This window comes from Galeopterus variegatus, unplaced genomic scaffold (genome assembly GCF_000696425.1).
Source record: "Galeopterus variegatus unplaced genomic scaffold, G_variegatus-3.0.2 Scaffold73, whole genome shotgun sequence".
Taxonomy (NCBI): Eukaryota; Metazoa; Chordata; class Mammalia; order Dermoptera; family Cynocephalidae; genus Galeopterus; species Galeopterus variegatus.
The window spans coordinates 274,871-298,420 of NW_007726184.1; the positions used below are offsets into that span (position 1 = coordinate 274,871).

A 23,550-nucleotide genomic window follows, 5' to 3' on the forward strand; every position below is an offset into this window, starting at 1 on the left:
GGCTTTGGGCAGATACATAGTAACTGAAATACTTATCTATTGAGCATTTCTACTGGCATTGTGGAAGGCACTTTAGAAATATGTTTTTCATTTACTTAGAAATATCCTAGGGCCGGCCCGGTGGCGCACTGGAGAGTGCGCCGCTTGGGAGCGTGGCGGCGCTCCCGCCAAGGGTTCGGATCCCATGTGGAGACCGGTCTGCTCACTGGCTGAGCTTGGTGCGGGCGCAACACCGAGGGTTGTGATCCCGTTACCAGTCAGTAAAAAAGACAAAAAGGAAAAAAAAAAAAAGAAATATCCTAGAAAGTGGGTACTGTTTTTAATCCCCATTTGCAGGTGAATTAACTAGGAATTGGGCAGCTAAGTGAGTGGCAGTGGGTATTCCATCTCAGTCTGACCTCCGACGCCTGTGCTCTGAAGCCCTGCCTCTCCTGAGGGTTGGGCATGTTACTTCCCCTGAGAGGAAGAACCATGAGGAATTTTCCATTGGGGAGACAGAAACAATGGCAAACAATTCTGTTTGGATATGAGTAGGTCTTGCACTGTTTGGAACAGTAAAGTTGCTCAGAAAAGACTAGAGGAGGACTTCATGAAGGAGACAGGTCTTGGCTGTTTTTTTAAAATATGGCTAGATAGAGGAGGAGAGCGTCCAGGTATGCAGAACAGCACAAACCAAGGCCTGAGTGAGAAGAATGTGCCTGGAGATTCCACCACAAAACTCTTAGAGCTGGTAAATTATTTCACTAAAGGTGCAGGATACAAAATCAATATACAAAAATCGGTAGCATTTTTGTACTCCAACAACAGTCTAGCAGAAAAAGAAATCAAGAAAGCAAGCCCATTTACAATAGCTACCAAAAAAAGAAAAAATACCTAGTAGTTAATTTATAGAAAAAATCACTGTTGAAAAAAATTAAAGAGGACACCAGAAGATAGAAAGACATACCATGTTCATGTATTAGAAGAATTAACATTGTGAAAATGTCCATACTACCCAGAGCAATCTACAGATTCAGTGCAATCCCCATTAAAATGCCAGTGACATACTTTATAGAAACGGAAAAAACAATCCTAACAATGATACGAAACAACAAAAGACCCCAAATAGCCAAAGCAGTCCTGAACAAAGAAAGTAAAGTTGGAGGCATTACATTACCTGACTTCAAATTATACTACAAAGCTATAGTAACCAAAATAGCATGGTACTGGCATAAAAACAGACACTTGGACCAATGGAACAGAGTAGAAAACCCAGAAATCAATCTGCATACTTATAGCCAATTGATCTTCGACAGAGGCACCAAGGTCATACATTAGGGAGAAGACTGCTTCTTCAATAAATGGTGCTGGGAAAACTGGACATCCATATGTAGAAGACTGAAACTAAAACTGTACCTCTCACCATATACTAAAATCAACTCAAAATGGATTAAATACTTAAATATAAGACCTGAAATTATAAAACTCCTAGAAGAAAACATAGGAGAAACACTTCAGGATATAGGACCGGGCAAAGACTTTATGAATAAGATCTCAAAAGCACAGACCACAAAAGAAAAAAAAACAGGATTATATGAAACTAAAAAGCTTCTGCACAGCAAAAGAAACAATTAACTAATTGAAAAGACAACCTACAGGATGGGAGAGAATAACTGCAAACTATACATCTGACAAAGGATTAATGTACAGAATATATAAGGAACTCAAACAATTTAACAGTAAAAAACCAAATCTGATTAAAAAATGGGCAAATGAGTTGAATAGACGATTCTCAAAGGATAACATACAAAAGGCCAACAGACACATAAAAAATGTTCACTGTTGTTAAGCATCAGGGAAATAAAAATTGAAACCACATTGAGATATCATCTCACTCCAGTTAGACTGGCCATTATCAAAAAGAGAATAACATATTCTGTCGAGGATGAGGAGAAAGGGGAACTGTCCCACAGTTGGTGGGACTGTAAATGAGTACAGCCATATGGGAAACAGTATGGAGTTTTCTCAAACAACTGCAGGTAGCAGTGCCATATGATCCAGCAACCCCACTTCTGGGTATATACCCAAAGGAATGGAAATCATGTTGAAGGGATATCTTCATGTTTATTGCAGTTCTGTTTACAGTAGCCAAGAGTTGGAACCAACCCAAATGTCCATCTACAGATGACTGGATAAGGAAAATGTGGCATATATACACAATTGAATACTACTCAGCCGTAAAAAAGAATGAAATTCTGCCATTTGCAGCAACATGGATGAGCTTGAAAAAAATTTTGTTAAGTGAAATAAGCCAGGCACAGAAAGAGAAATACCACGTCCTCACTCATAAGTGGAAGCGAAAGAAAGGAAGGAAGAAAGAAAGAAAGAACAAACTTTCAAAAGGAGAGAACAAAAGTGCGGTTACTAGAGGTGGAAGGTGGGGGGAGTTAGTGAGAAATTGGTTAAAGGTCACAAAGAATGATTATGTTTTGTAATGAGGAATAGGCTAATTACCCTGATTTGATCATCACATATTATACACAGGTATTGATACTCAACTCTATACCCAACAGCTTTGTATAATCAATATATTTCATAAAAAAATAAAACCTTTATCTTTAAAATAAATTAATTAAAAAAGTAAAAAGAATGTGCCTGTGGGCAGCAGGGGCAGGGATAGGGGAGGGCCAGCAATTGGAGGTCAGGGTGTCTCAGGGAAAGTGGGATGAGTTTGGGTAACAAGAGTCAGAGGGACTTGAAATCAGACAGGGGACATGATACAGTGGATAATAAATAGTGTGTTTTTTAAGCAGGACATGACAGGATGAAGCTTGTGTTCAAGAGTGATAGGTTGGTCGCAGATAGCAGATTCCTCATGGCAGAATGGTTGCCTTCAGACTCTCCTGTCTAGTTCTTATTTTTTAGTTCTTTCTTCCTTGTGTGCCCTCAGGACCTAGGGTCACTTCTTCTGGTCCTGGGAGCAGCCATCTGTACAGAAGACCCATGTTGGTTGATGAAACCACCCTGGAGTGTGAAAAAGTACAGAATGGGGAGGTCAAAGACCCGGCCCTGACCCTGGCCTGGATCTGACGAGCTGGACAGATTATCTAACCATTCTTAATCCCCACTTGTAATTTGCAGATAATTATTACTACTCATAGGGTTGTTTCTACATTAAGATGACAACAGATGTAAGTACCAAGGCTGTTCAGTCTAGTGGTTCCAGACTTCCTGGGATCAAGTGCTAGCTTATTGTGTGACTTTGGGCAAATTAACTTGTAGTGGATTGAATTATGTCTTCCCAAAATTCACTGAAGCTTGAATTGCATCCCCAAAGTTTTATGTATTAGAAATTTAGCCCCCACTGTGACTTAAGAGGGTGGGAAATCCTATTACGGTAATTGAAAGGTGGAGCCTTGAAGAGGTGATTGCATTGTAGGACCGTGCAGTAGTGAATGGATTAAAAATGGTGGTCGGGGCATGGTTCTGAGGGCTTTAAAAGAAGAAGAGAGTGTTTTGCTCTCTCTCTGCTTCCACCATCTTGCAACATGAGACCCCTGGGTCACTGTCACTACCACCAGATGGACTTTGGACTGTCCAGCCTCAGAAACTGTAAGCAATAAATTTTATTTTCTTTGTAAATTACCCAGTTCCAAGTATTTTGTTGTAAGCAACGGAAATGGACTAATACATTACTTAACATCTCTGTGTTTCCTTTTTCTTATCTATAAAATTAGGTTGATAATTATTCCTAACTCAGAGTGAGAGTTAAATGAGGGGGGATATATCTATTTGAAACAGTGCCTGGCACATACTAGTAAGTGACTGATAACATATAGCTGTTATTATTCTTAGTGTTATCACCATCATCACAGTTACTTGGTGTGGAGTAGATGCCTTCTTTAAGGTAGGAGAGCAAAGCAGAGCCTCCACATGTGTGGTGAGAAGCTGCCTCTGATCGTTGTGTGCCCTCAGTGCTGCTCTCACGCAATAGAATTATAACCGGGTTGTGCCACTTCCAGGGTCTTTCAGAGACTTTAGGTATTACTTAAATCCTTTAAAAAGTCAGTCATTGTTTTCTGATATAAAAGAACTCTGGCAATCACACCTTTCCTCGGGCAGAAGTAGTTCATTTCTTTAGATAGTCGGGGAGGGAGGGAAAGGACAGGGGAGAAAGCGGGGATTGCCTTTGCTGCACTTTTCTCCTGTGCGAGGACTCCCCACCGCAGAGAGTGGGAGACTCCTGCCCTGCTGGATGTGCCCTGGGACCATGTGGCACCGAGGCCCCCATGGTGAACCCTGTACCTGCTGTGTGTCCCTTGAGCTATGGTGTTTCTGTTTTGGAGTGTTTACCTCCCCTTATCCCAGATCCAGACCAGCCATGTGGCTTGTGGCTGCTGCTTCTGAAAGCCCCCACCCCTGTTCTTGAACCAGCAGTCGTGTCTGAGTCTTGAATTTATCTGTGTAAAGCAATTCTTTTTTTAAAAAACAAAAATCATTGGACCTTGTCCTTTGTAGATGAAGTGAGAACTGCTTTCTGAGGACTGGGTCATACCAGAAACCAGCTGGTTTCAAATTGCTGCAGATCTTTAAAGGGATAGCTTATTTGTGTTCCAAATACCCTATCAAACAGGACCTTGTTGTCTATAGCATTCTAGTGTGGACTCTGACTGTGCGGAGGTGGGTGACAGCTGGCAGAGGTGCATGAGTTTGACTTTAAGTCTTTAATCTCACTTAGGGTCAAGTCCTGTGGAGCTAATCCATTTTACATCCCCCCCCCCCACACACACACCCGCCCAGTTACTGTTGGTGATATGTGTGGACATGGGCCGTGTGAACTCTGTGCACACATTGGTCATATGGGCAGACGACCAAACAAAAGTAAAGACTCATCATTTTGGGGCCTCTGGCGTTGTCAGTCATGTCCTACGTGGAGTGGTGTTGTCGGCTAACAGTTACTTTGTAAATGGCCAAAAAGACTGGGCTTTGCATGTTTGACCTCAGGTGTGCGGGATAAAAATGCAGTCACAAGGTGTAATGGAAGGGCTGGGTGCTGAAGAACACAGAGTGACAGAATGGTAGCAGCACATTAGCCTTGCTCCAGCTCTACTTTTCTTGGATTTCCATTTGTGCTGAGGAGGGGAGGCTGATTTTTTTGGTATTGACCAGCTCCATTCTTCGTTCTTGTTAGAACACAGAATTCTGACTCCAGTAGTAACACCGTTTTGAATAGTCTGTTTAGAATGTCTGGTTAGAAAGCAAACAGACCTCCATCTGCCTTGGAGAAGACTTAGAAGGAAGTCTCTTTAGTAGTACCTTGGTTGTAATTGTCATTGTATTAGAACATTGCTGAGGGTCTCAGATTTTGCTGTGTATTATAAATGCAGTAAGTGTGGGGACCACATCCTTAAAATATGTAGGAACTTGTCCCTGAGCTGGTTGCCCAGTGGGTAAAGAGGCTGCTTGTCTGAAGGCAGGAACATCTTCCCTTTAGTCTGTCGTATTTTATTTGGGTGTGGATTAGGATGGGAGATGCCAAGTTTGTGGTGACTCCTGTGGCTTGTAGGGCACTCTGAGGCTGGGGGTTGGGACTTAGGTGAGTGAGGGTTTTCAGAGTTTCTCTTCTTGCCTCACTCTTGTCTTTGTCTCCTCCAGATCCTACGGAGGGAGGATGGTGCTTGCCCATGGCAGGGTAAGGAGTGGGCAAGGAAGGGCCATCACATGTTACCAATATCTTGTCTGACCACCTAGGAAATAGGTATTGTGAGATCTTTCCCCACACATTTATGTAAAACCTAGGGGTGCAAAATTATTGTCATTGAGGCATGGAGATGGCTGTCGTTTCATTTCATGCATGGGTGTCCCTGACAGAGTCTTCCTTTAAATGTTCCACATCTAGGAGAGTTGTTGATAAAGTTGAGTCATTGATTAGTGTAGAGAAGGATTTGTCTGCCTTCCTGCCCCTGAACAGGATACAACAAGTGAATAAAATCAACAGTTGGTTTGTGTACCCTACATATCTAATCTGCTTTGTTATTTCTTAATTCAAAAGGTATTTGGAGGGCCGGCCCAGTGGCGCACTGCTACAGTGCGCCACTTGGGAGCGCGGCGGCGCTCCCGCCGAGGGTTTGGATCCCACATACAGACTGGCCGCTCACTGGCTGAGCGAGGTGCGGACGCAACACCGAGGGTTGCGATTCCGTTGCCAGTCCTGGTCCGGTACAGGCGCAACACTGAGGGTTGCGATCAGTTGCCGGTCACAAAAAAAGGCAAAAAAAAAAAAAAGGTATTTGGAAATTGCTAAAACCACACCTGCCGTAACTGGTACTCAGAATTCGTTAAATGACTTTCCCTTTTTAGATTCTGATTTCCACTGGCACAGTCCTAATCTGGCTCCCTCACCTCATGCCTGAATGCTTGCTCAAGCTCTGGACACTGCCTGGCTGCAGACCTGTCTTCCTTGATGCCATCCTCCTGGCTGTGCTCCTCCCCATGTCCTCGGTCAGCTCTCCTGCCTGTCTTTGAAAGCCCCCAGGAAGCTGCCTGTCTGTCCAGCACACTTCTCAGTCTCTCCCAGTCCCCTGCAGATGCCACTCTGAGTCCAGCCTCTGGCTTTGCTGTGCATTTTCTGTCCCCGAAGGGCCCTCTCTTTGGTGCCTACCTAAATCCTAATCATCCCTACCCTGATAGCTGCAACATTTTAGGGAATGTCTGTCTGTTTCCTATAGCACTTAGATTAGTTTTTTCCTTAATTGGATTTTAAGCTTCTGGAGGGTGGGAATCATGTCTTACTTTTTGTGTGTTTCTTTTAGCCGTTGTCATATATTGTGTGATGTAAGCAGTCAACAAACACTTGATTGACAAACTTGCCACTCTCTTGTAGTCATTGTCCTAGGAAATCACCAGTAAGAGACACTTTCCTATCTTTGCCTCATTTTGAATTTTTTTTTCTGTAGGTTTTATAGCCTGTCTCAGTTCAAATGTTCAGGAAATAGGTTGTATGGATTTGACTAGGAAGAGAAACCCCAAACCATGTATTTTCAAAGCTGAGTCTCATGGTGATGCAGGCACCTTTTGCTCTTTGGAAGTTGAGGGACTGGTGAAGAGGAGTAGCCATCGATGGGTAATGCAGTGGTGCTTGTGGTAACAGTAGCGTGGCATGGGGCTGGGCCTTCCTTTGATGAGGAGATAACTCTAGAATGGCTGAGGGCAGGCACAGCCTGGGAGTGGGTTTGGGGTGCAGACCCTCCAGCCTTTCTTGCATTCCTTTTATTATCCCCTTCTCCCACCTCCACCCCAAGTCTGGGCAACCTCCTGCCACATTGGAGTTATTATTGTCTCTTTAGGTGGTACAGAGGCATCTGTGTGGGGAGAAAGCTGCAGGAGTTGGTGTCTGTGCTAAGAACGTGGGCTTTTGCTTTATCAGGAGCTCCACTGATCTACTCTGGACTTGTTTTGGACTGATAAGAAGCTCTAGGAGCAGATTCTGTGAGTGTGAGACCATGTGCCCATCCACTTAGAGAAGGTTCATGGGGCTAAGAGTATAGGAAGCAAAGTGGGGGGTGAGAGGCTAGATCTGCAGATTGATGCCCTTGGGGTCAGATCTGAGTAGAAGAGCACCTTGCCTCTTCCCAGGGGCTGACACTCCTGCACAGTGACAATGGCTGTGAGTTAGGACCCAACAGGAAGGAGACTTAACGTGTTCGTGCTTTCGTTAGTTTTTCACTCATCCTTTTTGTTCTTCAGACCAAAAATCCTTAGATCATCCTCTTACTCTCATGCCCATGTTTTATCCATTAGTAGATCCTGTCAACTCCATCTTTGTATTTTGATTCTGACTACAACCTATGTTGATACTTCTCTAGGCCAAGCCATCCATCCCCTGCATTTTTGCAGTAGCCTCCAAACTGCTTTCTCTGCCCCCACCCTTGCCATCTCTAGGTGGATTGTCAACTGGCAAGAGCGTTCCTCCTAGCATTTGGGTCAGAGCTCCTTCTTGGTTCCCTGTCGCACCCTGATGAAAGAGCTAAAGCCCGGTGTCCTGCGAGGCCCTGCACGTTCTCATTGACCTCATCTCCAGTGGAGCCCATGCTGCCACCTTTGCTTACAGGTGCCCCAGTCGCACCCTCCCTGGCACAGCAGAACCTTCCTGCCTATTCCCCACTTCACATTTATTTCCTCCATAGTGTGTGTTTCCCTCTACCATGTGAGGGCCGGCTGGCATGGCCTCTGCCTCTCTGTACTGGAATGGCGCTCCCTGAGTACAGGATGTTTTGTTTGTTTTGTTCATCGTTCTATCCCCAGTGCCTGGCATGTGCAGAGGGACATCATCCATTTATTCTACATCCAGTGTGTACTAGGAGCCAGGCTTGGGGCACACACGTGTACATACGCACACATGCACACAGGGATGAGGTGTGCACTGCTGCCTGTCCTGCAGGGAGCATGGTACCACTGGAGAGACTGGTGGGAGCCCAGGGAGCAGCCGTGCCTGTGGAGGTGGCCCCGAGGCGGGACAACTCCGCGACTCACTGAAGGTGCTCTGCTGAGCTTCTGCAGCTCTTCTCTTCATCTTTCCCACGAGCCAAGGGAGAATGATCACTTACTTTGCTAATCAGTCACTTGACAGATATTAAATGCTTTTTGCCTACAGAGTACACTTCTAGGCACTGTAATACTACTGGATCTTGACACAGGGATGGCATCATGAAGTTTTTCATCTTCATGTCAAATGAGTTCAATTCCTTCAGTCTTTCCTTATAAGGTCTGTCTTCCATCCAGTTAATTTTTTTTCCTGGACCCTTTCCAGTTTTTTCCCCCCTTTTATCTTTATTCTTCTGTCACACAAAGATTCTGTCCCTATGAGGGGGATATTTATTTTCTTGAGTTACCTAATTCTTTACTAGCAAAAACAATCCTGCTCCTCCAACCCCCACCTCTTCTCCAGAATAGGCAGTCATTATTATAAACTGCCCTGGGCCAGCCCGGTGGTGCACTCAGTGGAGTGCGGCACTTGGGAGTGCGGCGGCGCTCCCGCCGAGGGTTCGGATCCCATATAGAGACCGGTCCGCTCACTGGTTGAGCACGGTGCGGGTGCGACACCGAGGGTTGCGATCCCATTGCTGGTCGTGGTACGGGCGTGACACCGAGGGTTGCGATCCCGTTACCGGTCACGAAAAAAGACAAAAAGGAAAAAAAAAAAAAACTGCCCTGGGGTGAGCTGCATTTAGAACCATTCTTTCATATGAGACAGACCCTAAGACCAGGGCCACCACTGCTTAAACCCTCTCCTTGTAGTCAGTTCTGACCCTGCTAGCTGCTGTGTGGTTGTGGTGTGGTCCACTCCACAAATGGACAGTTCAACTTGACCTATCAAGGGTTATCTCTGGCTTTTGGGATAGAGAAATGAATCTGTTCCAGCTTTTAACAGGGGATGAGGATGAGGCCTCACCAACAGAGGAGACACTGCAGGAAGGAAGGCAGAGCCAGCTTAGCTCCGCTTTCTTTTCTTCCTTCCATAACTGCCTCCAGCCATTTGTTGTCATCATCCCTACGTGGAATGGGCGTTCAACTTAGTCTCTGACTGTTAGGGAGTTACATTTTAGGGAACAGAACACAATTAGCAACATGGCCTGTGCACGTAAAGTAACCCCAGCAAGGGTGAGTCTTAGTTGGTGAGTTAATGAACAGAAGGTTTAGAGATTTGTTGAGTTTTGTATCAGTAGGGCTTTTCTGCAGAGGGTAGTAGTAGAAGGTAAGCCAACCTAAAAGCGCTATAGGTTCATTGTAATGGGGCTTGCATTATTTTAATTGGTGAGGCTTATATCATCCAGGGTCCATGTAAGATCAAGTCATGCCACCTCACTGGGTCAGTTTGTCCTAAGATTTCAGTTATGGGTAATGTGGAATATTTAATTTCTTGGGGATGAATCTTCCTTGCCCTTAACTCCCTGAGAAAATCTCTGTTCTTTTCTTAATCACATGGCTTGCCAGGTAACAAACTTCAGCCAAAGCTGTTTCCATAAGCAGGCGTCATTTGATGGTGCTGTGGTCGGAGTCCATCTCTTCTGCACGTAAGACTGCATATCACTTTATCTCCTTCAGAACTTCCCTTAGTAAATAAAGCTTTCTGTTAAGGTTATTGCATCAGTTATGATAGTTTCAGTTAGAAATTGCAAAATGTCACTTAAACATGAAAGTCTCTCTCTTTTATGTAAAAGAAGCCTAGAGATGGGAAGCCCAGAGCCAGTGTGGCCAGCTCCATGGTTGTCAGGACTTGGCTTGTCCCTTCTGTCTAGAGAGATGGGAGTTCCGGCCCTGTTAGCTACAGCTTGGTGGTGTGTGGTTCACTCTGGATAGACAGGGGAGAGTTTAACATGACCAGACTCCACTACCCTGGCACATTGTTTCCATCTTTAAGGTTACCTCATGGTCAAGTATGGCTGCTGGAGCTCCAGCTGTCTTATTTCTGATTCCACATAAAAGCGAGGAAATGGAGAAGAAGACAAAAGTTTGCTCTCCCGTGAGAGACATCTCCTTTAAAGGCATCTTATTGGAAGGCCCACCCACTTCTGCTTATATGTCATGAGCTAGAACTTAGAAAACATGGTCACAGCTAGATGCCAGGAGGGCTGGGAGACGTGGTTTTGTAACTGAGCACATTACTGGCTCTCATAAAATTGGGTTACTGTCACTAAGAAAGAAATCTTTGCTGTAGTTGGTGTGTGTGACATAGACACTTTGAGCTTCACGGGCGTCCACTTTCCTGCCCCGCCTTCTGTGGGCATTAAGAGGAGTTGACCATGTGCACATAGTGATCCTTTCTCCAGATGCAGGCTGGCTGTCCTCACGTCTCTCCTTCGTTCTTTTCTCTGAGCTTATTAATACTTAAAGTGCAGGAGTCAGCTGGAAGACTTGTGAGTGCCATGTCAGTCAACAGCAGTGGCACTGTAGGCCGGTCAGACCTGGGATGTCGCTTTTCCTGTGTCTCTGGGCTCTTCCTCCCCTACCCCTTCTGAGTCCTTTTCTGTTTAGAAGTTGTGATCTTGATGCATGGCCTTCTTAGCTTTACTGCTCAGTTCACCAGCGTAGAGCCCTGGAGGAGCAGGGCTCGGGATGAGCACACAGCCTGGTACAGACTGGAGCGTGAGAAGCTGGCATGCGCTTCTGCTCCTTCCTGTGGCTTCTCTTCTGCAGCAGCATCTCCTACAGAATCAGAAATTACAGAGGACACTCTCCCAAGAGCCCCTCTTTCTGCTCATGTTCGTCCCTTTTGCACATCAGCATTCACATACACCATTGAATGGTCCAAGATTTTGGTTTATGACTAAAAATTTGAAATTCCTAAATTCTGCCTGGTCTCAAGTCCTTAGAAAACCTGGATCCTATTCTCAGCTTAGAGATCTCAGATCTTTTCCAATTCAAATCCTCAGTGACTCTGTGATGTTAGCTAGGGGCCTTCCAGGCAGGAGGTCTGTTCTACCGCCCACCCGGGCTGGAAGTTGTCCAGGAAATTGTTGCTGACATATTGAGATGCATAGCAAATGAAGCTGTCAGGAGAAATGTGGGGTTCATCTTAGAAAACGTTGCTCCCAGGAGCAGCCGGAGAAAGTGTTAATTTGGAAGAATTAAATGAGTATATTATGGGGTGTTGGCAGGTGGGAGTAAGTGAGTGAGTGTAGGAGAAACTGTCTTGGCTCTCAGATTTTAGTTGGTTCTCAGCTTGAGGCCTCTCTGCTTCCCCTACCGCACACAGCTTCTCCCAGGGCTGGGTCTGCCTTGGGTGAGTGAGTGGCTGCCAGTTCCTCACATACTGATAGTCACATCCTCTCCTGAGCAGGACAAAAGGAAGCTTTTCTGTAGAGGGGTAGATGGGTGGGCATGGATCTCACAGGAGCAAAGGGATAGAGTGGGTGTTGGTAGGGGTGTGGTGGAGGGTTAGGGCTGGATGGGGCTGCAAGGGTTACTCCCAGAGTGATGCTTTGATTCTTTATGGTGCCTGCTTTTCTTTTCTACCCCCAAATAGGGAGATTTTGAAGGAGCGGGGCAGGGGGAAAGGAGATGATCGTAGCTAATAGCCACCATTTACTGAGCGCTTACTGTGTACTAGGCATTCTCAGTGGCCACGTGCGTTGTCATTTAATCCTTAACAAGATCCCTGTGATGTTGGTATTGAATGTCAGAGAGGTTGAGTGACTTGATTCAAGTCACACAGGTAGTAATAGCTAAAAAGGGATCTGAATCCAATTCTGTTCTGTTGGAAGCCTATGCCGCCTTACTTGGACTTCTGCTTCTCCCTCTCTTTCATTCATTCAGCAAGTGTTTGAGTGCCTGCTATGTTTCATATACCGTTTGACAAAGATCCTTTGCTTGACCAAACTTGAGTCAGGCTCCTGAACCTTCTCCCAGGCCCACACATGCACTTTCTTGTAAAGTCCAGTTTTAGCAAGAACCCTGATAAGTCAGTTCAGCAGGAACCCTTCATCCTGGCTATCTGATCACCCTCAATATTTGATCAGGTCCCTCATCCTGCACCACCCCCAGGTGAAGTCTGATTACCCTGGCCTGTCTTCAGCAAGAATCCTGTTAGGTCAGTTTAGCCAGAATCCCCCTTACCCCTAATGTTTCCTCTTACTAATTTTCTATCCACTGACCCCACCCTGCTCCTTGGCTGTAGATTCCCACTTGTCCATGCTATATTTGGAGTTGAGCCCAATCTCTCTCCCCCACTGCAAGACCCTGTTTCAGTGGTCCTATACCTATTGTGATAGTCCTGGATAAAGTCTTCCTAACTGGGCTTTAACAAGTATCATTGAATAATTTTTTCTTTGACAGGTTCTAGGAGTTAAAGATAATAGCAGTGACCAAACAGATAAAAAGTCTTACTGTCATAGAGCTTATATGCTAGCAAGGGGGGATTTCCCACCTTATTTTACAATCAGTTTCTTATATGACATCTTTCTAACCCCATATTTTATATAAATATCACTCCTTCCTCATGTTCCTTGAATGACTGTCTTCTTTTTCTTGGGCGCTAGAGCGAGGGGTTTCTTGTTTGTTGGCTATTGGGATGTTGGTGTCGCCCAACCCCCACCCTCACGCCCCCATATCCCCTTGTCCCAGAGAGTATTATATCCAGACACCAGGGCAGCAAAGATATATTCCTCCTGGGAGGCCAGGGGGTCAGCAATTCACGCATACCTGTCATCTGGTCTTTCCTGCCAGCTCATTTCCCATTTTTCCTGGGGAAGGGTGCTCCTGGCTCCCGTAGAGTTGCCTTGCCCACCCCACTCCCAGAAGGTGTTCTTGAGGTGGGAAGAATAAAAGTCAGGCAATCAGTGACGATGTCAGTTCTTGCTGTAAGCTGTCCTTGGGGTTGATTTCAGAGAGGTTTTTGTGTTCAGTTTATTTTACTAGTTAATTTATTATTTTTTTCCCCTGGAGTCTGGTTCAGGCCTTGTGGATATGAGAAAGTTAGCTGAATGTTTCTGTCTGTCTTCAGATCGGGTTCAGGTGCCTGGAGGTAGGTGTCTTCCTTTTGATTCAGAGGAAGGAGGGAAGACATCAGGAGAGAACTTTCCACCAAGGACACTGCAAGCCCCCTTCAGGGCTGAGAGTGAGTGCATTTACCTTGCATTGGTGAGACCTGTTGAACGAAGGATTTTGGACCTGGCATTGTCATCAGTTTCCTCAAGTTGGGGATGGAAGGCTGAGTCCCCGTCGTCATCGTCGTCATTGTCATCTCTAGCCTTTATCGAGCATCTGCTGTGTGTCGGGCTCTGTGAGAGGCACTTCACATGGCACAGCCTTCCTCTGAGGTAGGTGTTGTCTTCTTTTGTTAGAAAAGGAAACAGAGAGGTTAAGAAACTCCTCCCAAATCACATGGATAGGAAAGGGACAGAGTTGGAATTCAGCTGAGGTCTCCTGGGCCCCCAACCCCTGTGCTCTTTCTAGGACTTCCCACAGAGACAGTTTTCTTTTACTTACCAGGTGAGTCCTGCAGCTTGTGATGCTCTCCTGGGACCATGCTCCTCAGTGCTCTGTATGACACACCAGCTTACATATGGATGTCCCTCCCCATGGCTCCCTCACCTTAGCAGTAGGTCATAAAAGCTCAGATTCGTTCTGCGTGTGAGGCATGTGAGTGGTTGGTTGTTGATCCTCTTCTATTTGATTCTTTCCTCTTTCTATTCCCACTCCTTTTCCTCTCTTCTTCCCACAAAGTGTACCCAGGTTGGCTTAGTTCTGCCTCCTCAACTCTAGAATTGCCGCACATTTCAAAAGTCTGGTGAGTGGGATATAGTGGGAAATTTGAGGAGGGGGGCACCAGCTTACTTTGTTCATACACCTGCCGTGCTCCCTCGGGACGCCACCACTGCTTGCTGACTCCAGAGGTTTTCATCTGGATGCTGGGGATTTCCTTGGTGATTCCTCAAGGAAATGAAAAGAAGATTATTGAAAGGGTCTGGAGAGAGGAGAGTGGGGTATATATAGGGGAGGCTGGGAGTCACTTACCCCTACTTAGAGCAGCTTTCACCTGTTCTAGATGTTAGGGATTGGCTGCTAACAAAAGGTTTTATTGCTTAGCTGTCTTTTTATAGAAGAGGAAACTGAATCCTTGCCCAAACAAGTTTCATATTCAAGAATGTGTGGTCTGATAAGCTGCTGGAATTTTCTTCCCATTCTTCCAATCAACTCAGCTTGGGTTTTCCTGTGTCAGATAACAGGAGTTGAGTTTTAAGTGATCTGACTCTTGCAAGGAACCTATAGGAAATTTTAAAATACTGATTTTCTAGAGTCAAATTAATTACTCTTATTATTCCATAACAGAAAAATGTTTGACTTCATGGCATTCTTTAGCGGTCATTTCAACAGTCATGGATTTGGTGTTTGACATTGAACAAGTTTATTCTCTGTGCTTTGAGTTTTTCCTTTTGCGAAGTAGGGATGATAAATACTAGAAACACAGTGGAGTTTGACGTGAAAAGAAGAGTGTCACAGGGCCTCTCTTGCCTCTCAGAGCCTCCAGGAGTGAGGCACTGTGTTTACAGTGCTTCACGGCATGCAAAGCACTTTCCTGTGCTGAATTTTATCCACAGCAGTAAGGTAGATAGATCTTGGATTACAATTTTCATTTTATAAATGTGAAAACAGATTTAGAAAGGTTATATAGCTTATTAAACAACAGAGCCCTAATTCAGATCCCTGTCCCATGCTTCGAGCCCAGTGCCCCCCGGCCACCCCACCCTGCCTCTTCACAAACACAGTGTGCACCCTGTAGGGTCGTCGGGGTGACCTTTCCTTACAGTCTGGGTATTCATTTCTTGTTGCTGAGGAACTTGTTGAGTAAGGGCAGTGCCACTTTGTCTGAGACCGTGGAGGAAGTGGCCCAGCCAGGAAGCTGGCCACATCACCAGACGGCCAGTGGGAGAGACCACTATTCTGGCCCTTCTCCTGGGAGACCCGTGTTAGGAGGCTGACATAGGGTGGAGCTGACAGTGGGATTTCCTTTCCTGTTCATTATGGGATGGTAAGTATTTAAAAATGTCTCACGAAACATTCTTTGACTAGTGGCTTGGTGTGTGCCAAAGTTCATGGCTTTAAACCTCTGAGCATCACCAAGTAGCGGAATAGTTGGTGCTGCCTTCTACAAGGTGTTTATTACGAGTGCTACTCTTTTTTAGATAAGCAAACAAGTCATTTCCTACCTAGAAATGATTCTCAGGCTAGTCATAGGAGACTCTTCAGAGAGAATTAAGGATTCTTTAAAGAGAATTAAGTCTTGTAATTTCTGGCAATCGAGTGCGATATAGTCTAGGAATATATATATATTTTTTAAAGATACAACTACACCGTGAATGACTTGTGCATTTTTGCTTCTCCTTTGCCTGAGTTCTTTCCCCCTCCATCTAAAATACTATTTTCTCTGTTTCTGAAGACACTCCATCCCCTCACTTCTCCAAATTCTACTCAGTCCTCTAAAGGCTCTGTTTTTGATTTGTTTCTCTACCTTTGTAGACCAGGTAGTCTTTTAAAGTACTAAAGTGACCAGCAGCATGGGCATTGCCCAGTTAGAAATGCTGCATCTCATCAGGCCCCACCCAGTCCGTACTTGCATTGTAACAGGATCTCCAGCTGATTTATGTGTGTACAGAGATGCATTTGCCTATACGTCTCATGTTGTACTTATCACTTTTTATTATTAGCTGACTGTTTCACTATTTCTTCCTCTGCTCCATAAATTCATCTTTTGTTTGGATCTCTTTGCAACATCTGATACAACCTTGGCACAGAGCAGACACTAATCAATATCTGTAGATTGACAGTCACCATTTATTTAAAAATTTATCAGATAATAAAGGGAATTGAATGAGAGGTGTCGTGCACACTTATAAAAGTTTATTATAGAAAGGGCAAGAAAAAGTAAGAGAGGACAGAATGACTTGAGTCCACCAAATGAGGCAGCATTTGAGGAAGGGGCACAGGCATTGGAACCAGCCAACCTTCGGTGGAGCACATCTTCCAGCTCCATCACTTACTGTCTGGGTGTGGCCTTGGGGGAGTTAGTTGTCTTCCCTGAAACTTAATTTGATTGCCTGATCTCTAAAATGGGGATAACATTACACTTACAATGTTATTCTGAAGCTAAAATGAGATAATGCAGGTAGTGCATGTGATGAAGTGTTTGGCAGATCAGTGGCCTGTAGGTGGTGGCTGGATGTTACAAAAAGAATGTGTTTGTGCTCGGCCGTAGCTAGAACTTTTAGTTACTGTAATTAGATGCTTGTTGAATCTTTGGGATACCTTCCGTTTTATAAAAGGCACAAAATAGAGACAACTTTTTGAGAGTCATGTTTCATCTGCCCCTTGTATTGTTTCCTGATTTCCAGGATGGGCTGTAAATGTCTCAGGGAGGAGCAGCTGGTATTCAGTGCCATTGGGCTGACAGGAGGGACTTGGGTGCTTTCATATTCTTCCTTTTTTTTTTTTTTTTTTGGTGGCCGGCAGGTACAGGGATTGAACCCTTAACCTTGGTGTTATTAGCACCATGCTCTAACCAACTAAGCTAACCGGCCAGCCCCTATGGGCGGACTTGGGAGGAGCAGGAGCTTGACAGAGGGAGAGCATTGTCCACCCTCACCCCAGCCTCAGTGTTTAGGCTACACAAAAACAAACTACCAAAAAGTGGAATCTAACCTAAATACCCATGCTGGGAGCCCTCAGGAATCCACCTAGAAAGTCAGCAGGGGGTGGCAACATCCTCCCACTCCCACCCCTGCCGCCGAGGGAGCTGCTTCCAGGGAATGGCTGCGGCATGGAGGGAGCAAGGCCACCTGCTGTCCATCCCCACGCCAGAGCAGGACTGGGAGGGGGGCAGGTACTTTTCAAATTGCAAAATTATTTTTTTCCAGCAGCAGGCAGTGGGAGGGGATATAGAGTCGCACAGGCACCTGGCAGATCAGCATGGGGGCTCTTAACTGTTGTGCATTTACTTTGTAGGAGCAGAGGCTCGAAAAGCTGGAGGACTTAGGGTTGGTGTCCTAGACCTACACTGACAATTTATTTTTTACTTTTTGCTGTCGAACACATGATGTCCGTCTGGAGACATGGAATATGAGGATGTATTTCAAGCTCTTTGAAGATGAAAATTACTAAGTTTACCAGCTCGGCTATCATTTCTTTTACTCTTGATTTAAAAAAATAAAATTAAAAATAAATGGTATCCCATGTTATATGTATTGGATCAATTTCACCTGCTCTCTCTGAACCTTATGTTAAAAAATTTTAACTCTTAAAGGGGATTGAGGCTTTCTTCTATATTTCTGATTTTACAACAACAGGTCAGTGAAAAATCAGAATGAACAGAATTCACTTTTCAGTTTATGTGGATGATTCTGTAACAGCTGCATGTATATCATGCTATGAGGGTTAGTGAAAGGGCCATATCTTGGAGTTTAGAATGAGGCAGGAACTCGAGTCTATTCGTCTTTCCTTGGAGCATCTCTTTACTTTGAATTACCTGCTTTGTAAAGGGAAAACGCTGTCCGTCTCATTGCTCTCTTTGGGGTGAGAGGCAGCTGTCTTGGCTGGTGCAGCCCGAACTTCAGGAGCTGGGCTGTAGCATCAGCTGTGAGTAGCCACAGGCTGGCCTGGGAGAACAAAGCGGAGAAGGGGTGCCGATCCAGCCACGTGGCACTGCAGCTTTGACCTTTCCGATCTCAGAGGGACAACAAACATTTTGTATACAGTATTTCTTTTCTGAAGAAATACTCCTACTTTCTTTGTGATTTAAAAAATTTCCTTCTTCCCACTTTTAGTCCAAGCTCCTCATCCATACTCTTTGAAGTCTGAAGTGTGGCGAGGCATTGACAGGTCTCTCACAGCCCCCTTTCTGCTTGGTGTCAGGATCCTGTGCTCCAGTGAGGAGTCTGCTGTGGAGCAGAGGGAGGGGCACTCCCCCGGGAAGCAGGCAGGAAAGACCAGAAGCTAAAAATAAGCAGCTGGCAAGAACCTGCGTCCTGCTCGCTCAGGTCAGTTGTGGTCCTCCTGTGATAAGTGGGCTCAGAGTAGAGTGCATTTTAGGAACAGAGAAAAGAAAAATAAATAACCCTCATTAAAATATCACCACTAAATCTAGGCTTTTACTGTATGTTCCGGATAAGAGCAACCTGCCAAATCACTTGGTGGTTTTGGATGTGTGTACCCTGGTGATTCTGGAGATGTATGTGTTTGTGAATTTATATGTGCCTGTGTCCACACGTGTGCAGTGCATCTGTCTGCATGTGTGTGGCAAACGGGTGTTTCAGGTGCTGAGACATGTCTAGAGCTGGGGGTAAGTATTCTTGCTCTGCCTGAGAGATCTTTTGCACGTATATAGAAAGATGTGTCCTGTTTACAAGATAACTCTCCTTGCACTAAATGAAAGAAACTCCCCTGAGTCACATTCATACTGTGCAGACGCAGCCTAGGCAGTGGTCTCACCCAGGAGGCATACTGGCTGCAGAGCAGAGGGCAAAGCGTGAGCTGGCTGGCCGTTCTGGTGTGGTCTGCAGCTGCCTCATTCCCCTTGCGTTTGCTCTTTTAAGAAGTAGGGGTTTGTCTCCCCTAAGCCAAGGAAAATGAAGTCTTCCCTGGCATTCCAGGCTGTTAGGCAGAGGCAGGGGGAGCTGTTTGGGTTGAAACTAGCAAGAGACCCTTCCATGAAGCTCCCTGGGATAGCCAGAGGGGGTGGCAGTGAACACTCAAAGTACTTGAAGTGCTCCCTGCTTTAGGTAATTTACACCTGTTTGTCATATCTTGCTCCTAATATTTAGTACCTGTTTTTACTAGGGAGCATTTTCTGTCCTAACTTTCAGACCAGATTTTGAGTAACTTAATATGGTTATTGCTTTTGTATTCCTCTGGGCTTGTTGCTGCCTTTTCCTTATGACCTGAGAAAGTAGTTATCTCTTCAGCAAACTGCCCCCAGCTCTGATTCTGCCCTGACGTGGCTCGTGGATGGACCTTCCACTGGGCCAAGTAGTAGTTAGGGGCTCATGCAGCGGTTGCATTTATGACTCATCTCATTCCTTTTATCTTGGTCTGCTAGCTAAATATAGCCTCTTTCTCTCATCCCTTCTTTCTCTGATCTCTGGGCAGAAGAGGAGCCTTGTCTGTGGTCTCTGATGTGGTGAGCTGGGCGGAAGGCCTTCTTGGGTGGGTGGGAGTGCGTGGTGGAGCTGAGGTGCTGGTGCTGCTGGCAGGTCTGTGTGGAACAGGGCTCCTTTCTCTCCTTGGGAAGTGGGTCCACATTACTCCTTGATGTCCAAGTCTCAGGGAGAAGAAAGCAGTCCCTTGTGCAAACCTTCCTTCTGTTTTATTGTTGGTGACTTCATTCTGGCTCTTTTTCCTGTAGCAGGTGCCTATCCTACCCACACAGATCCAGTTTGTGGGAGAGGCACTTGGAAGGTGGCTCCGCATGCTTCAGGGGAGCTAGCCAAGGACCTTACCTTCAGCCTGGGCCAGGGGAACTTTGACATGGGCCCAGAGCCCAAGGTGTTCCCTTAATTTAGATTTTCACATATATTAGTGGATGCGAGCAAAGGGAACCCGGGCTCTCAGAGGGTTCCAGACTCAGGCTGTCAGGTTGTCACTGCATTGCTGGGCGGGCTGGACCCGGAAGGAAGTGTGGAGGCAGGTGGACCTTTCCTGCACCAGGGAAACAACTCTGGGAAGAGGTAAAGTCTACGTGGCAGTGTGAGAGTGGATCTAAGCCTTTTCTCCTGGCAGTCATGGAGAATTACAGTTGACAGCAGCCAGCCCTAAAGGGTATAGATTGAGTCTAGCTTGAAGTAAATATTAGATCATGTATTTATTGACTTAATCTTAGCTTGATACCTAGTCATGCTGTTTAAAAAAAAATCGGGTCCCACTGTGTATGAGTGAGCCATTCATATCTAATGGCATTTGGCAGTATATTTATCATTTGTAGTAAGTTTTAAGATCTCAGGTGTGATGTGATATTACCAGAAGTAAACAGTACAGTGATTTCTCAGTAACTGTTATTTGAACCTGCTCCTGCCTAGGCTTCTTCCACCTCCCACCACTGTGGCATGCCCCATCCTCGGATGTCCGTTTGAGGACCCAGTATCCTGTGCTTCTCTTAACATGCTCGGTTGCACCCTATTTTCGGTTCAAAATGCTGTTTCTCATATAGCTGTACATGGACTGGTCTCTTTGGCCTTTTATCAGTTGAATGCTTGTGCTCCCTGCTGCCTGGCTGTGCCCAGCAGTCTCAGCTGGTAGATTCCCAAGAGGACTGGCACACACTGTTGCTGGGGCAAACTTTGCATGGAATGTTGCCCTCGTGCCATTAGCAAAGTGGAGGCTGGGTTGGCTTTGCTGTCCCTGCCTCCGACTTTATTGTTCAGGACCTAATGTAATAATATGCTTGAACGGGTGGAGAGACCACATTAGCCTGGCTCTGCAGTTGTAAACAATATTTGCTCTGTAAGTTTTCTCCTTCTCTCCGTGCTCTCCTGGAGCCCTGTGGCTGCTGCTACCACCACCCCCTCTCTGCTTGCATATTCTAACCTTAGCTAAACTGCTTCATTCATAAGATGGCAAGTGTTTTCTGAGAGGAAAATTGACTGAAAATAACCAAGTCCTGAGACCCTCCAGCTGTGATGCACAAGTAAAATTTTGGAACCCTGTTTGAATTGAATGAACACACACACACACACACACACACACACACACACCCATAAACAACTTCTTAAAACTCTGACTCTTTCTTTGGCAGGGAGCACTGGTAAGATGCCATTGGCTACCTCATGGCACAGAGGCCTCCACTTGGTCGGAGGTAGACAGGGGTGGGGGTGTAGGTACATTCCTGTATGGTATTGCTTACGCCTAGGGGATTTTGGGTTTCTGAGTGTTTTTTTCTATAGAAAAGCTTTTGTCCCCCTTCACACCTGTGCTTCCCCTTGCAGTTGGACAATTGCAGTGGTTGATTTCACAGACAAAACCTGCCCCACCTTCTCTGTGTTGATTGGTAGCTGATGATGTCATGGCCTAAAACTCAAACTGATTGTTTTCTCTATGGGACAGGCCAAAGAAGAGCAGACAGCAGAACTCTTGCTCTTTTGTTTCCTGCAGTTCATGCTATCAAACAAGATGGGGAAAGGTGAGAGCAGAGCCATGGCTGCAAATTGCTTTGATTTATTCATAAAGCTCAATCTCAGGCTCCTACAGTAGCGGGACTTCTCAGATAAGGAAAGCGCCTTTGTTTTTCATAAGAGCACAAGTAATACTTGTACTGAAGAGATTTTGGTCTGTTCGCCTTAATCTTCTCTGCTAAGAGAAGTATAGAGGCATTTTCAAATAAACTATATTCTACTGGCCCAAGAAAGGGTAGGAAGAGAAGCTGATTTCAGGAAAATAAATAATAATGAGAAAAAATTTCACTTGGTTCCTCGCAGAGCCTAGGAATTTTTCCTGCTGTCAGCTTGCTTCCAGCACAGAGGTAAACTATGATGTGTGGATGAAGGGCATGGTACAATCTCAGAGTGTTGCCTCTGATGTAAAGCGCCTAAAGTGCAAAAGCCACTTGAGAGTTTACTCTTGAGTGGCCTTGATGAGATCTGCTTTCACCTTGGACCTTACTGGGCCTGCTTTGGTGCAGAAAGAACATTTGGGCTGCTGGTGACCAGCAGAACAGGTCTGGCCTGAATCTCGTAGGGTAGTACCAACCAGACTTGAACTCTCCAGGACTGCTTTGGGTTTGGTTCATCTTGCACTGCCCAGCAGAATTACTAGATACTTGTCATTTATAGCTGCTTAGGTCACCTGGAAGCCTAGTGCAGAGGCCAGGCTCCTTCAGGGAGTTGCTGCAGCAGACAACACCAATAGAAGTAACCCTTTTTAAAATTTCTTGTCAGGGATCCAATGGTGACTGTCTTCAGGCTTGGTGAAATCTCTGAGCATCTAAGAGCCTTTCTCCTTAGATTTTGCATGTGATCGTTGCCGGTTCATGATGGTGAATTAGCACTGACCTTAATAGTCATTTCCAAAAAGCCACACCATCGTGGATAAGTGGAGGAGGTGAAGTGTGTCTCACAGGAGGCGTCATTGGTGGGACAGAGGACTGGACAGGCTTCTCTCCTAGCCCACACAGCTGTTGTTGGTGGGGCTGGGCTATATTTACCCTTCTTGGAGCCTCCAGCACTTTGATTGTTGGACTACAGGAAACAGTAAAGCTGGCCTGGCAGCAAGTCACTCAGTCCACGGTCTTTCTTTGCCCACTTGGATTGGGCTTAATTCTGTGCTTCCTTGCAAACATACAATCACGGGCTATCTTTGAACATGTTTTGGGGTCACTTCACCCCAGGAGAGACAGAACTTTACAGCTGGTTTACATTTTCCTGAACAAAACATACACACTCAGAGATTAGGTACATCGTTCCCTTGAGTTCTGTGGAACATTACTCAATTCTTTGGTTGGGCAGCTCTCCATTTGTTGTTGTTGTTTTAAGGGTTAGGGATAATAGAGATTTGCCAAATAGATGGTTGACACGTACGTAGGCCCGTTTGAAGGTGGGTGAACCTCTGATTATTCTTCAGCTGACCATGTACGGCATTCCCAGATTTGCCTTCTGTTTCCCTTCCTCTCAGCCCTAGGTTGTGTGATAGAATTAGCTGTGGGGATGGTGACACACACCTACCACATGCCATCACAGAGATTCTGATTTGATGAGTCTGGAGTGGGCCCTGGACATTGGTGTATTTTTGAAGTTCTTTGATGATTCTAATGAGATTCATGTATACCCTATGAAGGCTGACCAAAGAGCTAATCTCAGAGTATTGTAAAATATATTTTCCTTTTTCTTACTCTCTTAGTTCATATACCCCAAACATGACATATATAAAGCACATGGTAGATTTTTCTTAAATTTAGAATTGCCTAAATGTCTGAAGATGTACCAGGGGCAGATAGATTGTCCACTTCTAACTGGAAAGGTATCTCAAGGCTGAAAAATGAAATAGGCCATTCCATGCAATAAAGCATACAACTTTATTACAGGGTAACTTACT

The 23,550-nt window shown here is 45.4% G+C and overlaps 1 protein-coding gene and 1 non-coding gene across 3 annotated transcripts in view; one reads left to right on the forward strand and one right to left on the reverse strand.

Moving 5' to 3' along the window:
- MICAL3 (microtubule associated monooxygenase, calponin and LIM domain containing 3) overlaps nt 1-23,550 on the forward strand; it is a 200,002-nt gene that overhangs the window by 43,440 nt on the left and 133,012 nt on the right. The window lies entirely within an intron of this gene.
- On the reverse strand, nt 16,981-17,054 carry TRNAI-AAU. The gene has a single exon. It is a non-coding gene; the product is annotated as a tRNA-Ile (tRNA).